The sequence below is a fragment of the Lolium perenne genome, chromosome 6, assembly GCF_019359855.2.
Source record: "Lolium perenne isolate Kyuss_39 chromosome 6, Kyuss_2.0, whole genome shotgun sequence".
Taxonomy (NCBI): Eukaryota; Viridiplantae; Streptophyta; class Magnoliopsida; order Poales; family Poaceae; genus Lolium; species Lolium perenne.
The window spans coordinates 69,801,051-69,823,480 of record NC_067249.2 but is presented as its reverse complement, the minus strand read 5'-3'; the positions used below and the strand labels follow the sequence as shown (position 1 = coordinate 69,823,480).

The window sequence follows — 22,430 nt, the reverse complement described above, 5'->3', positions numbered from 1 at the left end:
ACTATAGACCCCTAAGCTATTCAATTTACAGACCATCTGATCATCCTTATCAAACAACACCCGGTCTTGGACAATTACTACCAAATCTTCCCACATCCAAAACATCCTTTGATTAAAATTTCTCTTAAAGGAAAGTTTAAGCTCTCCATCAACCCAAAATGTCACTAATTGGTTTATTTTGTTTATTGCAAATAATATATAGTTCCTAGAAGTGGATGACAAGGCTAGTGCCTCGAAACCACCGATCCTCCAAAAATTTCACACTTCTCCCATTACCAACCATCCATAGATAGCTAAATTTGGCAACTTTAAACGTCCACATCACGTATTTCCAAATAGGAGATGCCTATGTATCCCTACAAGCTAAAAATATTTGAATTTTGTGTATTATACTTGTGTTGAATAGTACTCTTCCACATTTTATGATTATCCAAATTATACATCTTTATCCAAGAGCATAATAAGGAAATGTTTAGATCTCTAATATTGAGAGTACCTAAACCACCAAACATGTTTATACTCAAAATATCCCAATTTGCCAGGTGGTATTTGTGGTGACTGATACGTCCATTTTGCATCACTATTTTATATCATAATTTACTGTTATTCATTGATATATTTCATATTTAGAGATGATACTTATGTTATTTCATCTATTTTGCATGTTTCATGATTATTGGAGAATCGCGCACCGGAGTCAGGATTCTGCTGGAAAAAGCACCGTCAGAATGCAATATTTCGGAAGATCAGAAATTGACGGAAATTATACGAAAAATCCTATTTTTCCAGAAGACGAAGGGAGCCAGAAGGGGGAGCCGAGGAGGGCCGCCATGGGCCCACCTCATAGGCCGGCGCGGGCCCTTCCCTGGCCGCGCCGCCCTATGAGGAGGGGGCCCACAGCCCCCTCTGGCCGCCTCTCTTTCGCGTACTTCTTCGCCCCGAAAACCTAAGCCCCAGGAGATAGTCGCGAAGAGTCACAGCCGCCTCTGCGGGGCGGAAAACACCAGAGAGAAAAGAGCTCTCCGGCGGACAGGAATCCGCCGGGGAAATTCCCTCCCGGAGGGGGAAATCGACGCCATCGTCACCGTCATCGAGCTGGACATCATCTCCATCACCATCGTCATCATCTCCATCATCATCACCGCCATCTCCACCGCTGCACCTCGTCACCGCTGTAACAATTCGGGTTGGATCTTGATTGTTTGATAGGGGAAACTCTCCCGGTGTTGATTTCTACTTGTTATTGATGCTATTGAGTGAAACCGTTGAACCAAGATTTATGTTCAGATTGTTATTCATCATCATATCACCTCTGATCATGTTCCATATGATGTCTCGTGAGTAGTTCGTTTAGTTCTGGAGGACATGGGTGAAGTCTAAATGTTAGTAGTGAATTATGGTTGAGTAATATTCAATGTTATGATATTTAAGTTGTGGTGTTATTCTTCTAGTGGTGTCATGTGAACGTCGACTACATGATACTTCACCTTTATGGGCCTAGGGGAATACATCTTGTACTCGTTTGCCAATTGCGGGGTTGCCGGAGTGACAGAAACCTAAACCCCCGTTGGTATATCGATGCAGGAGGGATAGCAGGATCTTAGAGTTTAAGGCTGTGGTTAGATTTATCTTAATTACTTTCTTGTATTTGCGGATGCTTGCAAGGGGTATAATCACAAGTATGTATTAGTCCTAGGAAGGGCGGTGCATTAGCATAGGTTCACCCACACAACACTTATCAAAACAATGAAGATTAATCAGCTGTATGAAGCGAAAGCACTAGACTAAATTCCCGTGTGTCCTCAAGAACGTTTGGTCATTATAAGTAAACAAACCGGCTTGTCCTTTGTGCTAAAAAGGATTGGGCCACTCGCTGCAATTATTTCTCTCGCATTTTACTTACTCGTATTTTATTTATCTGCTACATCAAAACCCCCTGAATACTTGTCTGTGAGCATTTACAGTGAATCCTTCATCAAAACTGCTTGTCAACACCTTCTGCTCCTCGTTGGGTTCGATACTCTTATTTATCGAAAGTACTACGATACACCCCCTATACTTGTGGGTCATCAAGACTATTTTCTGGCGCCGTTGCCGGGGAGTGAAGCGCTATTGGTAAGTGGAATTGGTAAGGAAAACCTTTACTGTTTGTGCTGATTTTATTTCTGCCTGCTGCTATAAGTCATTATGGAGAGCTCTTCTCTTGAATTTCTATTTGGGAAATCTACTACTACTGCAACGGTAGTGGATGAGGCGCCAGGTGAGGAAGTAATATCATATAAAATACCTATGAAAATTATTGAACGTGTTATGGATAACCGCTATGAAGGGGATGGAACTGTCCATCCTGGTGATCATTTACTGTTTTTACATGAATTATGCGGGTTATTCAAATGTGCAGGTATTGCTATGGATGAAGTTAGAAAGAAACTATTCTCTATATCGCTGTCTGGTAAAGCGGCACATTGGTATAAATTGCTGAAGAATGGTGATTCTCTTGATTGGGAGGACATTGTGCCCTTATTTTATTCTAAATTCTATCCTCCAAGTGAAATTCACAGAGATCGGAACCGCATATATAATTTTTGGCCTCATGATGGAGAGAGTATTGCCCAAGCATGGGGGAGATTGAAGTCTTTAATGCTCAAATACCCCATTCATGAGCTTCCTGGTAATATTATTATTGATAATTTCTATGCAAGACTTTCTTTTCAAGACAAGACCGATTGCTGGATACTTCTTGTTCTGGATCGTTTACACGCAACAAAGAAGAGTTTAAAAGGGATCTTCTTAATCGGATTCAGGAGAATACTGAAGGATGGGAGAACGACAAAGATAGAGAGTCAGGTATAAATTATGATTATAAATGCATTGAAGCTTTTATGGATACTGATAAATTTCGTAATATGAGTGCTACTTATGGTCTTGATTCTCAAGTTGTTGCAAATCTTTATAAAGCTTTTGCTTCTCATTATGAATTGCCTAAGAAGAATTTTGATAAGTATCATGAACCGTATAAAGATAAAATTGATTCATCTATAAACAAATGTGTTGTAATTGAAACTGTTGATCATGTTATTCCTGAAGCTTATATTGAAAAAACTCCTTTCCCTGCTAAAATGAAGGAGTACTCTGTTATATCTAGTGCGGTTAAGAAAAGTGCAAAGAAACCTATAGAACCTGCAGAACAAATTAAGGTTGAACCTGCTGTTGCAATAGTTAAAGATCTTGTGACTGAAAATGTGGAAGATGGTCATATTATTTTCTGTGAAGATGCTTCTAATATTGTTTCGCATCCTAATAAGTCTAGAAAAACTAGTGTTCCTATGCTATCTGTTGGAATTGGTGATCATTGTTATTATGGTTTATGTGATATTGGTGCAAGTATTAGTGCTATTCCTTATGAGCTTTACAAAGAGATTATGCACGAAATTGGTTCTTGTGAACTTGAAGATATTGATGTGGTTATTCAGCTAGCTAATAGAGAAACTATCTCTCCAATTGGTATTGTTCGAGATGTGGAAGTTTTATGTGGTAAGATTAAATATCCTGCTGACTTTTTGGTACTTGGTTCTGCTGCTAGTAAGTATTGTCCTATCATTTTTGGTAGACCTTTTCTAAATACTTGTGGAGCTGTTATAGATTGCAAGAAGGAGAAAATTTTGACTAAATTTGCTGGTGAATCTTATGAGTTTAATTTCTCTAAATTTGCCAAAACCCCTTATAAAGCTAATTCGCCTAATAATGATTTTAGAGTTGAACAGTGTGCGTCTATTGCTCTTGCTCCTAATAATCCTTTGCAGCAACATTTGGAGAATAGTGAGAGCGAAGTCTTTAGGGAAGAAAGAAATGAGCTTGATGAAATTTTCCTTCATCAACCTATTCTTAAGCATGATTTACCGGTAGAAGATCTAGGTACAACACCACCACCAAAGGAAGATCTTGTTTTCGATTTAAAACCATTGCCTGATAATCTTAAATATGCTCATATTAATGATAAGAAAATATACCCTGTTATTATTAGCTCTAAGCTTTCAGAAATTGAGGAAGAAAGGTTATTGGAAATATTGAAAAAACACCGAGGAGCTATTGGCTACACTCTTGATGATTTGAAGGGGATTTCTCCCTCTATTTGCCAACATGCTATCAATATGGAAGATGATGCAAAGCTTGTTGTTGAACATCAGCGTCGTCTAATTCCGAAGATGAAGGATGTGGTAAGGAATGAGGTATTAAAACTTCTTGAAGCTGGTATTATATATCCTATTGCTGATAGTAGATGGGTTAGTCATGTGCATTGTGTTCCTAAGAAAGGAGGAATGACTGTTGTGCCTAATGATAATGATGAGATCATCCCTCAAAGAATAGTTGTAGGGTATAGAATGTGCATCGATTTTCGAAAGGTTAATAAAGTTACTAAGAAAGATCATTACCCTTTGCCGTTTATTGATCAAATGTTAGAAAGGTTGTCTAAAAATTCTCATTTTTTCTTTCTTGATGGTTATTCTGGGTTTTCACAAATTGCTGTTAAAACTAAAGATCAAGAGAAAACCACTTTCACTTGTCCCTATGGAACTTATGCTTATAGACGTATGCCTTTTGGTTTATGTAATGCTCCTGCTACTTTTCAAAGATGCATGTCTGCTATTTTTCATGGCTTTTGCGAGAGTATTGTAGAGGTATTCATGGATGATTTTTCTGTCTATGGGAATTCTTTTGATAATTGCTTGCGAAACCTCGATAAAGTTTTGCAGAGATGTGAAGAAACTAACCTTGTTCTTAATTGAGAGAAATGCCACTTTATGGTTAATGAAGGAATTGTATTGGGACATAAAATTTCCGAGAGAGGTATTGAAGTTGATAGAGCTAAAGTTGAAGCAATTGAGAAGATGCCCTATCCGAGGGATGTTAAAGGTATTCGTAGTGTTCTTGGTCATGCTGGGTTTTATAGGAGATTTATTAAAGATTTCTCCAAGATTTCAAAGCCTCTTACTAATCTTCTTCAAAAATATGTACCTTTTGTTTTTGATGATGATTGTAAGGAAGCTTTTGAAACTCTAAAGAAAGCCTTAACAACTGCTCCTGTAGTTGAACCTCCTGATTGGAACTTACCTTTTGAAATTATGTGTGATGCTAGTGATTTTGCTGTAGGCGCTGTTCTTGGACAACGAGTAAATAAAAAATTAAATGTTATTCATTATGCTAGCAAGACTCTTGATGTGCTCAAAGAAATTATGCTACAACTGAAAAAGAATTGTTAGCTGTAGTCTTTGCTTGTGACAAGTTTAGATCCTATATTGTTGATTCAAAAGTCACAATTCATACTGATCATGCTGCAATTAGATACCTTATGACAAAGAAAGATGCCAAGCCAAGGCTTATTAGATGGGTACTTCTTTTGCAAGAATTTGATTTACTTATTATAGATAGGAAAGGTGCTGATAATCCTGTTGCTGATAATTTATCTAGATTGGAAAATATTACTTATGATCCTGTTCCTGTTAATGATAGTTTTCCAAATGAACAATTGGCTGTAATAAAGGTGAACTCGCGAGATAGCCCTTGGTACGCTGATTATGCTAACTTTATTGTATCCAAGTACTTGCCTCCAACCTTTTCAGCTCAGCAAAGGAGAAAATTCTTTTATGACTTGAGGCATTATTTTTGGGATGACCCACACTTATATAAAGAAGGAGTGGATGGTATTATGCGAAGATGTGTTCCTGAATATGAACAACAAGAGATATTGAGTAAATGTCATGGTAGTGCTTATGGAGGACATCACGCCGGAGATAGAACTGCACAAAAGGTTCTACAATCAGGTTTTTATTGGCCAACTCTCTTCAAAGATGCAAGGAAGTTTATTTTATCTTGTGATGAATGTCAAAGGGTTGGTAATATCTCCAGACGCAATGAAATGCCTATGAATTATACTCTTGTTATTGAACCATTCGATTGTTGGGGATTTGACTTCATGGGTCCTTTCCCTTCTTCAGAAGGTAACACTCATATACTTGTCGCTGTTGATTATGTTACTAAATGGGTGGAAGCTATACCCACAAAAAGTGCTGATGGTGAGACTTCTTTAAAAATGCTTATAGATATTATTTTTCCTAGATTTGGAGTACCTAGATATATTATGACTGATGGAGGTTCTCATTTTATTCATGGAGGTTTTAGAAAAACTCTTGCTAAGTATGGTATTAATCATAGAATTGCTTCCGCTTATCATCCTCAAACTAGCGGTCAAGTAGAATTATCAAATAGAGAGATTAAATCTATTTTGGGAAAGACTGTTAATAAATCTAGAAAGAACTGGGCTATTAAATTGAAGGACGCATTATGGGCTTATAGAACTGCTTATAAAAATCCTATGGGTATGTCACCTTATAAAATGGTTTATGGAAAAGCTTGTCATTTACCTTTAGAATTAGAGCACAAAGCTTATTGGGCTGTAAGAGAACTAAATAAAGATCATAAACTTGCCGGTAAGAAGAGATTGCTACAATTGAGTTCTCTAGATGAATGGAGAAGTGAAGCTTATGAAAATGCTAAACTCTTTAAAGAGAAAGTTAAGAAATGGCATGATAGAAAAATTATCAAAAGAGAATTTAATGTTGGGGATAAAGTCCTATTGTATCGGTCTCGTCTCAGATTCTTTGCAGGGAAATTGCTCTCAAAATGGGAAGGACCATATGTCATTGATGAGGTTTATCGATCAGGAGCAATTAAAATTAGCTCTCTGCAAGGTAATGCCACACAAGTAGTGAATGGACAAAGACTCAAGCATTATATCTCTGGAGATTCTTATAATGAAGATGTTGATATTATCCAAGTGGTAACTCCGGAAGCTTTCATCAAAGGTCAAGTTGACAGTCCTGCAAAGTTCGACTTTGAATAGGTAACAGTACTGGTAATAAAAAGTCCGCGATTTACTTTCGGAACAATGTTTTTGCTGTTTTTGGAAAATATGAAAAATTACGAGATCGAAACGGAGTGGAGGAGACGCACGAGGGCGTGCCCCCATAGGCCGGCGCGGGCCCCAGCCTGGCCGCGCCGCCCTATGAGGACACCGCCTCGTTGTCCCTCTCCGACTCTTGTTCGATCTGGTACTTTCCTTCTGTCGTAAAAATTACTGCTATATAATCCCCTGGACCCCTGGAGGTCCGTATATCGTTTTCTCGCCGTGTTTTGTTTCGAGCTGTTTTCTGTCAGGATCTGCATCGGATCTAGATCCACCATGTCTTCGTCAGGAACTTCGAAGGACAGCTTCTTTGAGGACGTCGTCAACCCGTACATGAACGAGCTGAAGATGCACCCCAAGGAATTGCTGCTCGTAGATGGAGAGTTGCAGATCAAAGATGTCCAGGGTCCTAAAGGAGAAGGAAGCTTGGAAGACAGGGTGGAGACACTAGAACAAGAGGTCTTCAACTACAAGAAGATGGCTGAGCGTGAGGTGGACATCTTTCACAAGATTGTGTCTGAACTTATTGATGGACACAAGAAGGAGACTGCACAGTTGTGGGACGATATCTTCTCGCTTCACGACACCACCAACAAACTCCAAGCTCAACTCTATGATGTTCAGAATCAAAATTGTGAGTATAAAAACAGGTTTAAACGCATAAGTTATGCTGCTAGTTTCAGGATTCCGGAGACCAAGATGTCTTTTGTTGATGGAGAGCCTCCTCCTTGGAAGTCTGATGATGGCAAGGATTCACCATCATCACCGAAGGAGTAATTCATCATCGGTATTGGCATCCCCTTGGTTTGTTCCAAGCTTGGGGGAGTGCCGCGGTATCACATAATCACTATCTTTTACTTTTTATTATCAAGTAGTGTCATATCATGAGTAGGGAAGTTATCATATAAGATGTGCTGCGGTATGGAAGTATCTCTCTTTAGTTGGTTATCTATGTATCCCTTGGTGTGAGTTATCGTTATGGAATATTAATGAGAAGTTTTATCATTTACATATTGCACATCTTATTTTAGTTTGCAATCTCTATTATGTGATCGATCTTGTTGTTAGTATTGGCATCACTTTGGGAGCATTGAGTAAATCTATTTGGTTTTGGCAAACTTAGCATTGGTCAATAGCAACAACACTTTGAGTTTAAGAAGAATAGAGAAGAAATACATGTAGATATGTTAGTTCATTGTACTACTTTCTTGATTAATTATGAGCTTGGTATTCTGAAGTTAAAATTGTTTGTGTTTACAAGTAAGATGCATGATTGTTTCTATCACATGTATATTTGTTTGTTTACCTCAACTCTTATACTTGCTAATCAACCTTGCTAGCCAAAGACCTGTACTGAGAGGGAATGTTTTTCGTGCATCCAAACCTTTAAACCAAAACCCATGCCATGTGTGTCCACTATAACTACCTATTATGTGGTATTTCCTGCCACTGCAAGTAAATACTTCATGTGCTACCTTTAAACAATTCAAAACTTTATTACTCCTTATTTGTGTCAATGTTTTATAGCTCATGAGGAAGTATGTGGTGTCTTATCTTTCAATCTTGTTGGGCAACTTTCACCAATGGACTAGTGGCTTCATCCACTTATCCAATAACTTTGCAAAAGAGCTGGCAATGGGGTTCCCAGTCCCAAGTTAATAAACTGTTGTAATTTTACAAATAGACACTCCTCCATGGTATGTGATTGTTGGACGGCACCCGAGGATTCGGTTAGCCATGGCTTGAGAAAGCAAAGGTGGGGAGGAGTGTCATCTAAATAAAACTAAAATAAAAAAAAGACACTCCTTCATGGTATGAGATTGTTGGCAGGCACCCGAGGATTCGGTTAGCCATGGTGTGTGAAAGCAAAGGTTGGAAGGAGTGTCAACCAAAAATAAAACCTTATGGGAGCCGCTCTTTGAGAGTTTGTCTGGCAAGGGGGTTAGAGTACCCACTACCGGTCGTTGACAACAACAAACACCTCTCAAAACTTTACTTTTATGCTCTCTATATGATTTCAAAACTTGAAAAGCTCTAGCACATGATTTAATCCCTGCTTCCCTCTGTGAAGGGCCTATCTTTTACTTTATGTTGAGTCAGTAAACCTATTTCCCTCCATCTTAAGCAAGCATTTGAGTTGTTGTGATCCAACCATCTATATTGTGATATATTTAATCATGCCTTTTATTCTTCCTTGTTTAGTACAAGTTTTATCTGATGAATATAGCTTTGAAGATTATCAATGATTATGAGGAGATTATTATGATTGAGTATGCAAGTTGTGCTATATAAGCTTTAATACAAGAGCTCCGCTCGATAGATAAATATAATCTGTTAACTGTTCTTTGACCAAGAACGAAGTTTGCCATCACCAATTATGATTTCCTATGCACCTTTATTTGTGATCTCCTTTTACTTGTTTCAAGTTGAATCATATTGGGAAGTTATTCACTAGAATGCCTTGTGTGAATTAATATGATGCTTCTTGTCCGTATTTTATTTATCGACTCTTCACTCCATAAACATGTGTCTTGTTTACTGAGCTCAGTTTCGCTTGGGGACAAGCGAAGTCTAAGCTTGGGGGGAGTTGATACGTCCATTTTGCATCACTATTTTATATCATAATTTACTGTTATTCATTGATATATTTCATATTTAGAGATGATACTTATGTTATTTCATCTATTTTGCATGTTTCATGATTATTGGAGAATCGCGCACCGGAGTCAGGATTCTGCTGGAAAAAGCACCGTCAGAATGCAATATTTCGGAAGATCAGAAATTGACGGAAATTATACGAAAAATCCTATTTTTCCAGAAGACGAAGGGAGCCAGAAGGGGGAGCCGAGGAGGGCCGCCATGGGCCCACCTAATAGGCCGGCGCGGGCCCTTCCCTGGCCGCGCCGCCCTGTGAGGAGGGGGCCCACAGCCCCCTCTGGCCGCCTCTCTTTCGCGTACTTCTTCGCCCCAAAAACCTAAGCCCCAGGGGATAGTCGCGAAGAGTCACAGCCGCCTCTGCGGGGCGGAGAACACCAGAGAGAAAAGAGCTCTCCGGCGGGCAGGAATCCGCCGGGGAAATTCCCTCCCGGAGGGGGAAATCGACGCCATCGTCACCATCATCGAGCTGGACATCATCTCCATCACCATCGTCATCATCTCCATCATCATCACCGCCATCTCCACCGCTGCACCTCGTCACCGCTGTAACAATTCGGGTTGTATCTTGATTGTTTGATAGGGGAAACTCTCCCGGTGTTGATTTCCACTTGTTATTGATGCTATTGAGTGAAACCGTTGAACCAAGGTTTATGTTCAGATTGTTATTCATCATCATATCACCTCTGATCATGTTCCATATGATGTCTCGTGAGTAGTTCGTTTAGTTCTTGAGGACATGGGTGAAGTCTAAATGTTAGTAGTGAATTATGGTTGAGTAATATTCAATATTATGATATTTAAGTTGTGGTGTTATTGTTCTAGTGGTGTCATGTGAACGTCGACTACATGATACTTCACCTTTATGGGCCTAGGGGAATACATCTTGTACTCGTTTGCCAATTGCGGGGTTGCCGGAGTGACAGAAACCTAAACCCCCGTTGGTATATCGATGCAGGAGGGATAGCAGGATCTTAGAGTTTAAGGCTGTGGTTAGATTTATCTTAATTACTTTCTTGTATTTGCGGATGCTTGCAAAGGGTATAATCACAAGTATGTATTAGTCCTAGGAAGGACGGTGCATTAGCATAGGTTCACCCACACAACACTTATCAAAACAATGAAGATTAATCAGCTGTATGAATCGAAAGCACTAGACTAAATTCCCGTGTGTCCTCAAGAACGTTTGGTCATTATAAGTAAACAAACCGGCTTGTCCTTTGTGCTAAAAAGGATTGGGCCACTCGCTGCAATTATTTCTCTCGCATTTTACTTACTCGTATTTTATTTATCTGCTACATCAAAACCCCCTGAATACTTGTCTGTGAGCATTTACAGTGAATCCTTCATCAAAACTGCTTGTCAACACCTTCTGCTCCTCGTTGGGTTCGACACTCTTATTTATCGAAAGTACTACGATACACCCCGTATACTTATGGGTCATCAGTGACCCTAGTTATCCCAGAGGCAATGAGCAATCTGGAAATTAATTTCTTTAATGGCCCATTTAGAAAAATTTAGGATAGCCAGTAAATACACTGAAACATTTGCGAGAATTAAAACCAGCCAGCTGCCATGGGATAAAAGTCTCCCCCTCCAACAAGCAATTATTTTAATAATTGCATCAATAATTGGTTGGAGATCCTCTTTTCTCATTTTACCAAAATGTAATGGCACACGAGATATTTTATAGGCAACTCACAACCTTGCACGCAAAAACCTAAGCAGGGATATTACTATCACACGTAGACACATTAATTGGAATTAAGTCACTTTTATTTAAATCTTTATTATTATATTGCAGTTGGGGATGATGTGCACTTTGACATCAAACATTGGAGCAATCACAACCGTGCAATTTTTCATCAATGGATGAGATCTTCCGCATGTTTAATAGCCAAAAGTAGTGACACATCGTCCATATTCCGCCTGCAAATCACGCAATCGATTAATTAGGAAAGATATGTTTTCTTGCTAAAAAAACAAAGTCCCACAATCTTCTTTATTACGTCATCAAAATGTTTGATGTCAAACATCGGAGAAATCATGCCATTGGATGTCCTATGCTATCCGTGCGAGTCAACCATTATGGAAGTATATTATGTAGTACCAATAATCAGGGATCACCAGAATCACGAGAACCTGAGAAAACATGGAAGGGAAATAACTCCCCCTGACATAGAAAAACATGGAATACGTCCTCCTTTTCCTTCATCCATAATAGGGAATTTAAAGAAACATGGAAAGTAACTAAAAATATCGCTGGCTTGTGTCCTGAAGACAAATCTATCAAATCAGATATGTTCTTCCCTTGTTATCAGAGGAGGGGCAGACCATACTAATCGCCACTGCCCTCGCCAACTCACGCCACAGATTTTCCACCCGCTCGGATGGCCTGACGATTCCCCTGCTTCAATTCTAAAAAAAGTGACCTATGTAGTGTTTTCTACCCCCACTACCACTTAGAGAGGTAGGCCATGCAAGGTGAGGTATATTCGTGGGTGCATGTGGCATCGGCGATGGCGCGTACTCGACAACTCAGTCGTATCGTTTCTGATTTGGTGGTTCATGATCGTTGTCAGGCTAGCAGACCAGCCCAAGCCTCGAGACCCACTTCAAGTTCTTCCACGGAGTAGGTCATGCAGGATGGCAATGTTTCCATCGCGCCACCTCCGCGCCTGAGGTGAGTAGATAGATCATAGACGATCAACTTGTGTTGTACTGGAGGCTAAGAGGAGGCTCTCCCATAGAATCTACGAGCTTTACCTGTGCCTGATGAAATTAGGAATGTGATGCAACTGGTTAGTTACGTCCATCTTTTCCTACATATAATAAAGAAGGCCCTTATTATGTGAATGAAACTATTGCCGAAGTTGAGGAACAGTAGTATTTCTCGCGAATTATAGGCTGCATTTTTTTAGGGCTTTTGGCAACTATTGATTTGAATCATGAATACTAATTTGGTATAGCACATTTCTTCCTTAGTGCATCTTTCTCAGCTGTACATGCTGTATTCTTCTAATTATTTAGTCCAATCTTGTCCATAATTTCAGATCGGACGTCGGTCGGAGTTTCTGGTAGCCGACGTGCACCGGCGGCTATGAGAGACGAAGATATTAGAGGCACCCTTTATGGAGCGAAAGTTCAGGGAGGCTCGCTGTGAGTGTATCTTAGAGGCGACAACGTGATGTCGTGGAGAAGATGGATCAAAGAAGTTGTGGACCAGTCACGATTAGTTTAATCCTTAATTTGTCGCTGATGCACTTCCACTTCTTCTACTACGATATGATCCAGGTTAAAAGGACCTCTCACCTCTCACCTCTCTGGTAGTTGTTGTGTGAACAAATTCGAAAAACTACACATACTATGTTTCTGAATTTGCAGGGAAGCGAAGAAAAAAATGGTTGTGGTCCATATTGACTAAATTTCCCCATTCAGTTTTCCAATCCATAAGGTCTTTGAGTTTTCCTCTTTTATGTTCAAGTCCTAATGAATCCTTTCTCTAATGATTTCCAAATTCTCCTTGATGATATTTTTAGTTAAAGGTATAATTAGTTATTGACTATTTAATACTTATGGTGGCTCAATATTAAGACTGAAAATTGGCGAACTTTGGTAGTCATTGGGTATTACACATAGGTTTACAAACTACATTAAAAGAGATAATTATGTTGCAAGTTCATTCTCGTGCATGTGTAGAATTTGGTGTTGCGAAACCTCCAAATATTTCACATACATTATTAAAAGGGTGCGTCCTAGATGTCTTCCATAAGTAGGATATATGATAATTTATTTCATACTGAAATAAGGATATGTTATTTCAGTGTATACCCAGAATGTTAGCATTTATTCTACGTTATTTATTTTGATGCAGACGACGTCTTTTCCAACTTTGTGTAGTGTAGCTAGACCCTTGTGGCTCCGTTTGTCGGTGCCGTCACCGCAGCTGCCATCCTTCCCGATTACATGCAGTGTAGCTGGGTAGTTACCGCGCATAGGGATTATTGTGCTAGCGGCCGCCGGTGGAGAAAGAAGAGGACGAGCAGTGATAGTGTACCATGGCTAACAGAGAAGCGAGAGGAGGCTAAGCACTGGCAATGGTTCGAAGTAGGAGAAATGGCACCGGGGTGGTCACTCCCTCAGACCCTAAGTCTAACAGTGCCCCAATCCGCTCGAAAAAACAATTGCAAGTTCAGTTTTATTAACATTTGTATTTACTTGTGTTTACTTTCAGTTTTGTTAACATTTGTTGAGATTGCATATTGAAGCGCAACGATTGATTTTTTTTTGTAAGGATTGATTGTATGCATGATCAAGGCCGTGAGATTTCATTGCTAAAGTTCTTTTAGAGTAATTTTTATTTACATTGCAGAACTTCTCTATTACCTCCGTTAGCATACCAAGATGTCTTATATTGTGCAACAAAGGTATTAATATTCAAGGTTCTCTTCCACCAAGCTTCTAAAACTTGTAGTTAGATGGTTCATTTTATTGTTGTTCTTTCTCTCAGTATTTGTGCACCGGTCGGTCAGAAATTCATAGTAGAAATCAAAAGTATAAACCTTGAAAATTATTAATGCATATTTGATATGTTTTACGGGCTGTTCCTACTGACATATTACAGAAGAGAGTACATGACATGCACAATTTAATGTTGGACCCTATCAAATTAAATAAAAAATAGCGTCCATGGAAATGTAAGGCATGGAAAAGATAGAATAGAGGTGGAGTAGATATATAATATCTTATTCACACAAACAAAATAATAGATTTGATCCGGAACATGGGCCTAGAAATCATTGGGTTCATAAGAATATGACCTAATTAGGTTTGATTCAGATTAATTTTAGTTAATCATTAAATTAGCAAAATTACTCCCTATAAGAACATTATGTTTCATCTCTAAAGTTCCCAAAAGTATAGCTACCTAAAATTATGCCTAACAGTAGTGAAACAGAAAAATCCACACATGGGTGTACTCTCATAATCAAGTGTGAAATGGCATAGTTTAAACAAGGTGGAATCTTAACGTTATTATTAAGATATTATGTGCTACTATGTTTTTACATGTGCATGCTTACATTATTTATTGTATTATATGTGTGCTGAGTAAAAACGAGAAGCCGTAGCAACGCACGGGCATTCAACTAGTTAATCCTAATACCAGAGACCTGCTCAAAATGAGGCAGGATCCACTTCAGGATCCACTTCAACTAGTTATGAAGAAGACCAGAAATCAAGTTTGTTTTGTTGAACCACTTTAATAAGCATACAAGTGAAAACATCCGCCACGAAATTAAACAGTACCAGCGACAAAGGATCGCCCTGTATGTTAGGAAAAAGTGACTCTCATAGACATTGATCCTTACACCCGCACGACCCCCATGCACCAAATTTTTTATTTTATTTCTTCACTCTTGGCTAAATCCTCTTTACAAAAAGAACATTTTACCCAAGAAGGACCAGTCCACACTATAGTAAAGCCCTTTTATAATTAAGTTTTAGCACTAAACCATATTTATTTTTACTATGCACATCATGGATGATTTTGTGTGCATACACCACGCTCTCTAATATAAACCTTTTCCTTTCTGCCACTGGCGGAACCTGTTAGTATAAACTTTTGCACAAAAAAAGGCCTACAATTTGTTGAAACGATAGGCCTATATTTCTTCCGAGAAGTCGCATCGTCCCCTTTAGGAATCAAAGTCAACATTGCAAAGTCGAGTCTAAATAAATCTGCTTCATCATTATCAAAATAATGAAAAATATTCATCAGATCAGTTAAGCCTCTCTCACCTCTACCTCTGAAATAACATGATCTACGAAATCATTCTCTTCATCTGAAACTTTTTCCTCCTTTTCCAAAAAATATTTTACTAAATCAATATTCATTATTTCCTCCTTACCAAAGAGATATTTGTAGAAATCTATAGCAACCTCAGGCATATCTTGTATATCATTAATTTCAGAACCGTCATTTTTAGGACAAATAAAATTTTGTCTTCCTTCTCCTTTGATTTGTAACTGCATTGCATGGAAGTATGCAGTACTTGAATCACGCTCTACAATACTACCTTTTTTTCCCTTGACCTTTGTCTCGCTTTACACAGCTCACGGCAGTCAGGATCTCAATATTACCCATCATGGATGAATCAAATACTGCTTCTATCCAAAAACAAGTGTGTCAACTTTTTTTAGATACAGATGTATCTAGACACTTATTTTTAACTGAGGAAATTTGTGGACAGAAACCGGATCAAATCAAGATTGAACTAGTAGTAGTGTTACGGAGTAATTCACACCAAGAAATTACGGTCGTAAACTTCACAAATCCAATGCTCATTTAATATTCTCGCTTAGGATCAAATACTGTTGCAGGCCTATGAAATTCGCCAGTATACACTGTTACTGGCTTTCTTAATCAAAAATCCCCACATGAACAATGACCAACTCCGTCTTGAAAACCACAAACACTTAATATGTATCGGAGGGAGAAACAGAAATGACGTATGTGTTCCAAATGACCATTGGCCTGGCCTTTGGTCAGAATTTGATCAAATAAAAAGCGATTAGGCAACTTCAGAGTACAAGTAAGAAGCCAAGTTAATGCAAAGTACTTCAAGAGCAGTCTGCTTAACATTTCTGTATATAATATCAGTTGCAGGATCCAAAAATGGTGGCTTCAGTTGGTTCTTTGCAGAGAAAAAAAGTCAGACGGCTCCAGTCTCCTGAATGGTATAAGAGGGAGATGCAATAGTGTGCTCTCAGGATAGAACATAAGACAACTTCCAGTTTACCCACATAATAGAAGATAACTTGTAAAAAGGAGACCGACTAATCTCCTGAATGTCTAAAATGAAACAAGCTGCCTTTTTTGTTCGCTTTGTTGTTCCAGAGCTCAGAGACAACGTAGCATCGGCATTGTACTCATTAATCTCCAGCAGCGCCATGGTTACGGCCCGGTACACCTCTTCTGCTCCTTCAAGTCCACCAGCCTTTCGCCGCATTCACTGATGATTAGCTGGACAAAAATCATGTTAGTGGTATGTACTCGTCAGCAAGTGTTTAAGACAATGTAGAAGATTCAGTTCGTTGAGAGTTGCGTACCTTGGCTGCTTCACCTGTGGCCACTATCTTGAAAGGATGCATAATTAGCATCCCTAAGATTATCATGATATATAGAAGGACCATTTCCTCGTGGAGCACATGGTAGTGGAAGAACCTATAGCAAACAAGCCAATTCTGAATCTCAGCCACCGAAAACTAGCTCATGGCATACACCTACAATCTGCATAGCATCCAATGGCACCAGTCAAACCGATTTGTAATATTCATTCAGGAAAAGCAACTAAACATCTCACAGCTTTTGTATGATTCAAACAGTAAATATTAGCTTTGCTCCAAATAGACAACTTTGTTTTACTCTGCACACTATCACAAACAAAACGTTTGCTAATCATGAAGAAACCCGTGGTAAATATGAATCTAGTCATGTCATTTTAATCACCCCGTCGGTATGTAAACACGTATATAATGGACAAAATCGAAGAAATTAGACTGGACACAAAGAACCGCAACAACCAACATGTAGTTTGGATCAGACAAACTATATTGGAGGTTAAGCAAGTTAGAATGACTAAAGAAATGGTGTAAGAATAGTTAACCAAAGTACCAAACAACCTAAGCATAGCATAACTGTAACAATTGCTGCAAGAGAGCAGTAGGTGTTAAATGATGATGAATGAGCAATAATGTGAAACGTTTTCCATAAAGAAGCAATAATGTGAAACACGAAGCCCATACTGATAAAGGAAAAGTTTGAAGCAAAATACTAAGGTGTCATAATTTATCAATTATTTGCATTAATATAACAACAAATAAATCGTCCTCAAGCTTGATAGACAGTTAAATGAAACTACAGAAAAAAATCACTGAATATAAAAACCAACAAAAGCATAAAAAAATACCCACAGAGGAAAGGAATGGGAGAACAAATCAGTATGTTACTACCAACAGACAGTTACCTGCTCAATCAATCCATCACAGCATGTCTGCCTAGAAAAAAAAAACATCTTATATATTTTGCAAAAGTTCAGCTCCACCTTGTCCACCACCATTGCCCGTGGCTTACAAGAATAAGAAGTCAAGGATCAATGACATTCCAAGAAAGAGTAAAACGAGGGAGTGAGGCATTAACGAGATATTGAGATGAACAAACATCGGCAATTTGAGAAACACAATTCAGGTTTGATGAAACATTAGGAATAGAAAAATAAAACCAACTCTACTAATTAATATAAGGAACATTACTACATTTTATACTCTTTTCTGGTGAAAAAGAATATAGTCACTAATATGATAAGATTAAAAAAAACAAGAACACGCTATTAGCCAATAGGAAGGGAGGTATCTAAATTACTCTTCTCGGTTCTTGCCATATTGGATAAAATAAAATATATTCATAACAACAAATTCTACAAACGGAAGTGATCCTGAATATTATCTTACATAAATTTAGCCTCTCTGGCACAAATGGACTGTAGGACTCTTCTAAAGGCCAAAAGCTATAGCATAAATATCAAACCATGTGCATTGACATTTGAATTGGTTCAATCAAGTTCTTAATGTAATTGTCTCCAGTTTCCAACAATTGAGTATCTCATCGTGAGAAACATCTGAGTTGCAGTTATGCACTAATACAATCTAAATTATACAACTCTTAAGCACTGAAGATCACGGAAGAAAATATAGACCCAAGAATAAGAAAAAGTCAGAGGATTATTTGGAAATGGAACTAATGGATGGAATGAAGAGCTTATCCAATCGATGTTCCTACCACATGATGCTGAAGAGATCATGAAAATAAAAGTTCCAACAAATGGAACCAAAGATACCATTGCCTGTCACTATGAAAAAAAATGGGAATTTACTGTCAAGAGTGCTTACAAACTGGATGAAAATTTAAAGAATGAGCAACCATCTGCAAATAGCAAAGCTCCAAATGGTGAAAGGAAGATGTGGAGAAGTATCTGGAAGCTCCAGTTTCGAACAAAGTATGTGTCTTCAGTTGGCGTCTGGCCTACAACGACCTTCCAACACAAAAAATAAATAAGTGGAGAAGAACACTTGAGCTTCGGAGCACTTGCAGCATCTGTCTAGTGGAAACCAAAGATAGTCACCATGCCACTGTTCAATGCACCAAGGCTAGAGCTCTACGATCTAGAATGGGAGAATTCTGGGACCTCTCAAAGGATTTGTTCACTAAATCTGGTGGGGACTGGCTGCTGATCCTCCTGGAGAACACGTAAAGGGAGATGCACCAGGGGATTCGACTAACTCTATGGAGATCCTGGCATCTTAGAAATGACAATGTGCATGCTAAAGGAAAAGCCACAATTGACCAATCGGTAAACTTGCTTACCTCATATGCAGCCACTATAAATTCTACCTGTCATATTAACGCTGCAGCTGAAGGGGATGCATTCCTAGATGACAGGACAGATTACAAAGGGAAGAAAACGGTGATGAATATAGAACCAGCCAGCAGGGAACAAAATGGCGGACATATCAACTTCACTGATCAAAGTGGTTGAGAACCACCACCGCCTGGGTGGTTAAAAACTAATGTTGTTAATGGAACCGGTATGCCTGCAGTGGGAGCCGTAATTCAAGATCACTGCAGAGAAACAATTGTGGCCGCAGCTAAAGTACTTAAAAACTGCTGTAGCGCGTAGGAGATTGAAGCTATTGCATTATTGGAAGGTGCAAAGCTAGCCGTTAACTGGACCAGAAGCTCAGTGATTTTTTAGAGCGACTGCCACCTGATCATCAAAGAAATCAATGAAACTGAAGCCTCACTTAGTCCCTGGAGAATTTCTATACACGATTTTATGTCTCTTGCTTCTTTACAAAATGACTGGAAATGTTGTTTTGCCAAATGTTCTCAAACCTGTGTAACCCATGAGTTGGCCACTTATATTAGGAAAACTCGAGTAGACTCTGTCTGGGACAGTGTTTTCACCGTAAGCGTGATCAAGGCCCTAGCTCATGATTGTAACAATGACTCTGTGATTATATAATGAATTGTTTGGCTCTCAAAAAAAAAGGAGACATGCATTACTAAAATTTAGTTCCATTATTATTCAATGAATTTGCAATTTGCCCTCAAGTATTTTTTTTAACAATCATAGTGTTCACTTTTATTTTAAGCATACCCATAGATTAAACAGCTAAAGCGTTTGCTACCTCTGACTTGAACTGACAATAATAATACGAGAATATCAGATAACTTGATTTCGTATACCTGCAGTATAGACACCTTCAAATGGATAATAGCGATGCCAGAAGTTGGAATGCGAAAGTTTCTTGAACTGCAACGATTCAAGCTGGACGGTGAAGATGCCGATAGATGTCCGCAGTAACACCACATTATTCTCCTGAGCAAACCCAAGAATGAATGAGTTCTCTCTCTTGTTCTTTGAATTCATGGAAAGTAGCTTGTCAAGTGCAATAGTTCTTCCGATCACCCATGAAGCACCACCATCACAATCCGTCTCCCTCTTCCATAATTGGGCGCTGAATCCCGACACGAAGAGGAAACCGAGTCCACCACCCTCTGTCAGTACCGAAATATCGCGATAGCCCGTGCCACCAGAAAGAGTCTCTTTCCCCGGCATAGGTATGAAACCTAGGCTCTGCCTATCCAAATCAAATTCAAGCATTCCAAAGGAAGAATTCCCAGTAACCAACCAGTATAGGGAATCCCCAACCATCACAGGGGGTATGGCCAGATAAACCTAGTTGGGTACATAACCGCTAAAATCCTCGGATGTGATGAGATTGCCCCATACAACGGTCTCCGACGAGTAAACGGAGGCGGCCGCCTGTGTATGTTGCATTCCGCTATTGCCTACCAAGACCACCTGGAAGTGGTGGACTTCTCCAGCAGCGCGAAGCACCGCCGCGCTGAATGGGTTTTCCGTGTCGAACCACGGGGGGATGTCTAGGCGGTGCTGGTCGCCTGTGATGGTCGCCTGTGCTGGTTCTCCGATGAGTGCTGGAAGAGCATGAGGCCATGGCGGCACCCAATGGGCAGGAAGCCGTCAGCGACTTCGATGGGTAAGGAAAAGCGGTCCTGCGGGACGCGATTGGGGGCATCCAGGAGAGGTTAAAAGACGAGGTTGTGATAACCTCCGATGAAGAAGCCGAGGAGGGGATGGTTGCGGCGGTGGTGTGCACGGAAGCGGGGGTCGGAGACGAGGCCGCGCCAGCGCTTGCAGACGGCAGAGGCGCGCGGGAGGGAGGAGGGTAGCGGAGGGAGGCGGAGGAGGATTTTGTCGAGGAGGTCGTCGTTCTCCAGGGGCGGAGGCTCCACCGCCGGCGAGCTGGGGCGGCGGCGGAGGCTGGGCTTCATCTCGCGGCCCTAGCTGGATGCAGTGGATCTCGACTGGAACAGCAGTCACGACCTAAAAGACCAAAGCACAGGGGAGAAAGCTAGTAGAAACCAGTCCGCGAGGGAGTGCCACTGAAGCCCAGATAACGGGAGAAGAGAAAGCCCATACACTACACATATCATCAGGTTTCACCTGTGTCATTTTCATTTCACCCCTAAACCCTATGTAAATAAAAAATGTGTTATTAGGCTGTTACTTTTTTTTGAGAAACACACTACAACGCAGATGCTCACATACACGCGTATACACTCACCCTATGAACGCACACACGCACACCCTACCCCTATGAGCACCTCTGAAAGACTGAGTCGGCGGGGATCTTGAAATTGACGAAGTCACCACTGGCGCCTCGCTGTCGACGGGAACGTTGCCTCCCACTAAATGAATATTCCGCCTTAATGAGACACACGGATGTCAAACCTAGGATTTGAACTCTGGTAGGCTGGGGGTACAACCACCCTCCTAACCACCCAACCTCAAATTGGTTACTTGTGCTTGAGGTTCAGCACAAACTAGAAAAATCAGGGGAGGAGTTTGCAATACACCATGGTTACTGCTTCACTGAAGTTTGCTGGAGAAGTCTATTACTACAAGATTTTATTGCTTGATTGAAGTTCTGTTTGCTGAAGGTAGCATTCGAGTTCTGAATTCAGGACTGCATGCATCTTCCAATTCATAACGAGTTAATTCAGATATTAACCAATGCACCGAAAGAATTTCCCATATCCCAAAGAAAGAATAAAAACTGTCGCAGAAGCGGGAATTACCACGCAGTAGGTGCAATTTGTTCTACCCACAGAAGCATCCCAGGTGCAGCCGAATTACTTTGAAACTTGAAATACAAATTCAACACACGCGCAAGAAAGAGAGGTTTGTGGGACATGGGTAAACAATACTGAAAAAGGAATGTGTGCACACACAAAATACATGCAATGCAAAGCAAATGAGCTGCAAGATATAGTGACATGGCCAATGCAGTGGCATTAACCGATGCAAGTTAATCTCTCTTCATTCCAGTTAGTGTTATAACTGGCCATTTGCGTGGTTTTTGGTCACAATTTAGTCAAAATTAAAAGTGCTTAGACAACTTTAGAGTACAAGTAAAATGAAAATGTATGCAAATACTTGAAGACCAGTCTACTAAACATATTCTGTATACCATATCAGTTGCAGGATCCAAAAATGGTTGCTTCAGTAAGCTCTTTGCAAAAACAAAAAAATGACAGCTCCAGAATGGTTTTTTTTTTGAACGGGAGAATGGTATGAGAGGGAGATGCACCAGTGTGCTCTCGGAATTGTAGATAACTTGCAATTACCCGCACCTCAAATGCCTCTTCAGGCTCTGCTCCTATCGC

At 39.8% G+C, this 22,430-nt stretch overlaps 1 long non-coding RNA gene across 2 annotated transcripts; it reads right to left on the bottom strand.

The window, feature by feature from the left end:
- Positions 1 to 16,218: 16,218 nt before the first annotated feature.
- On the bottom strand, positions 16,219 to 21,119 carry LOC127307620 (uncharacterized). Of its 2 annotated transcripts, XR_011746915.1 has the most exons (4): positions 19,926 to 21,119; positions 17,647 to 17,748; positions 16,730 to 16,910; positions 16,219 to 16,643 (listed from the first exon to the last, which is right to left on the bottom strand). It is a non-coding gene; the product is annotated as an uncharacterized lncRNA (long non-coding RNA). The 2 variants fall into 2 exon arrangements; XR_011746914.1 differs by having other exon boundaries at positions 17,647 to 21,114.
- Positions 21,120 to 22,430: the final 1,311 nt, after the last annotated feature.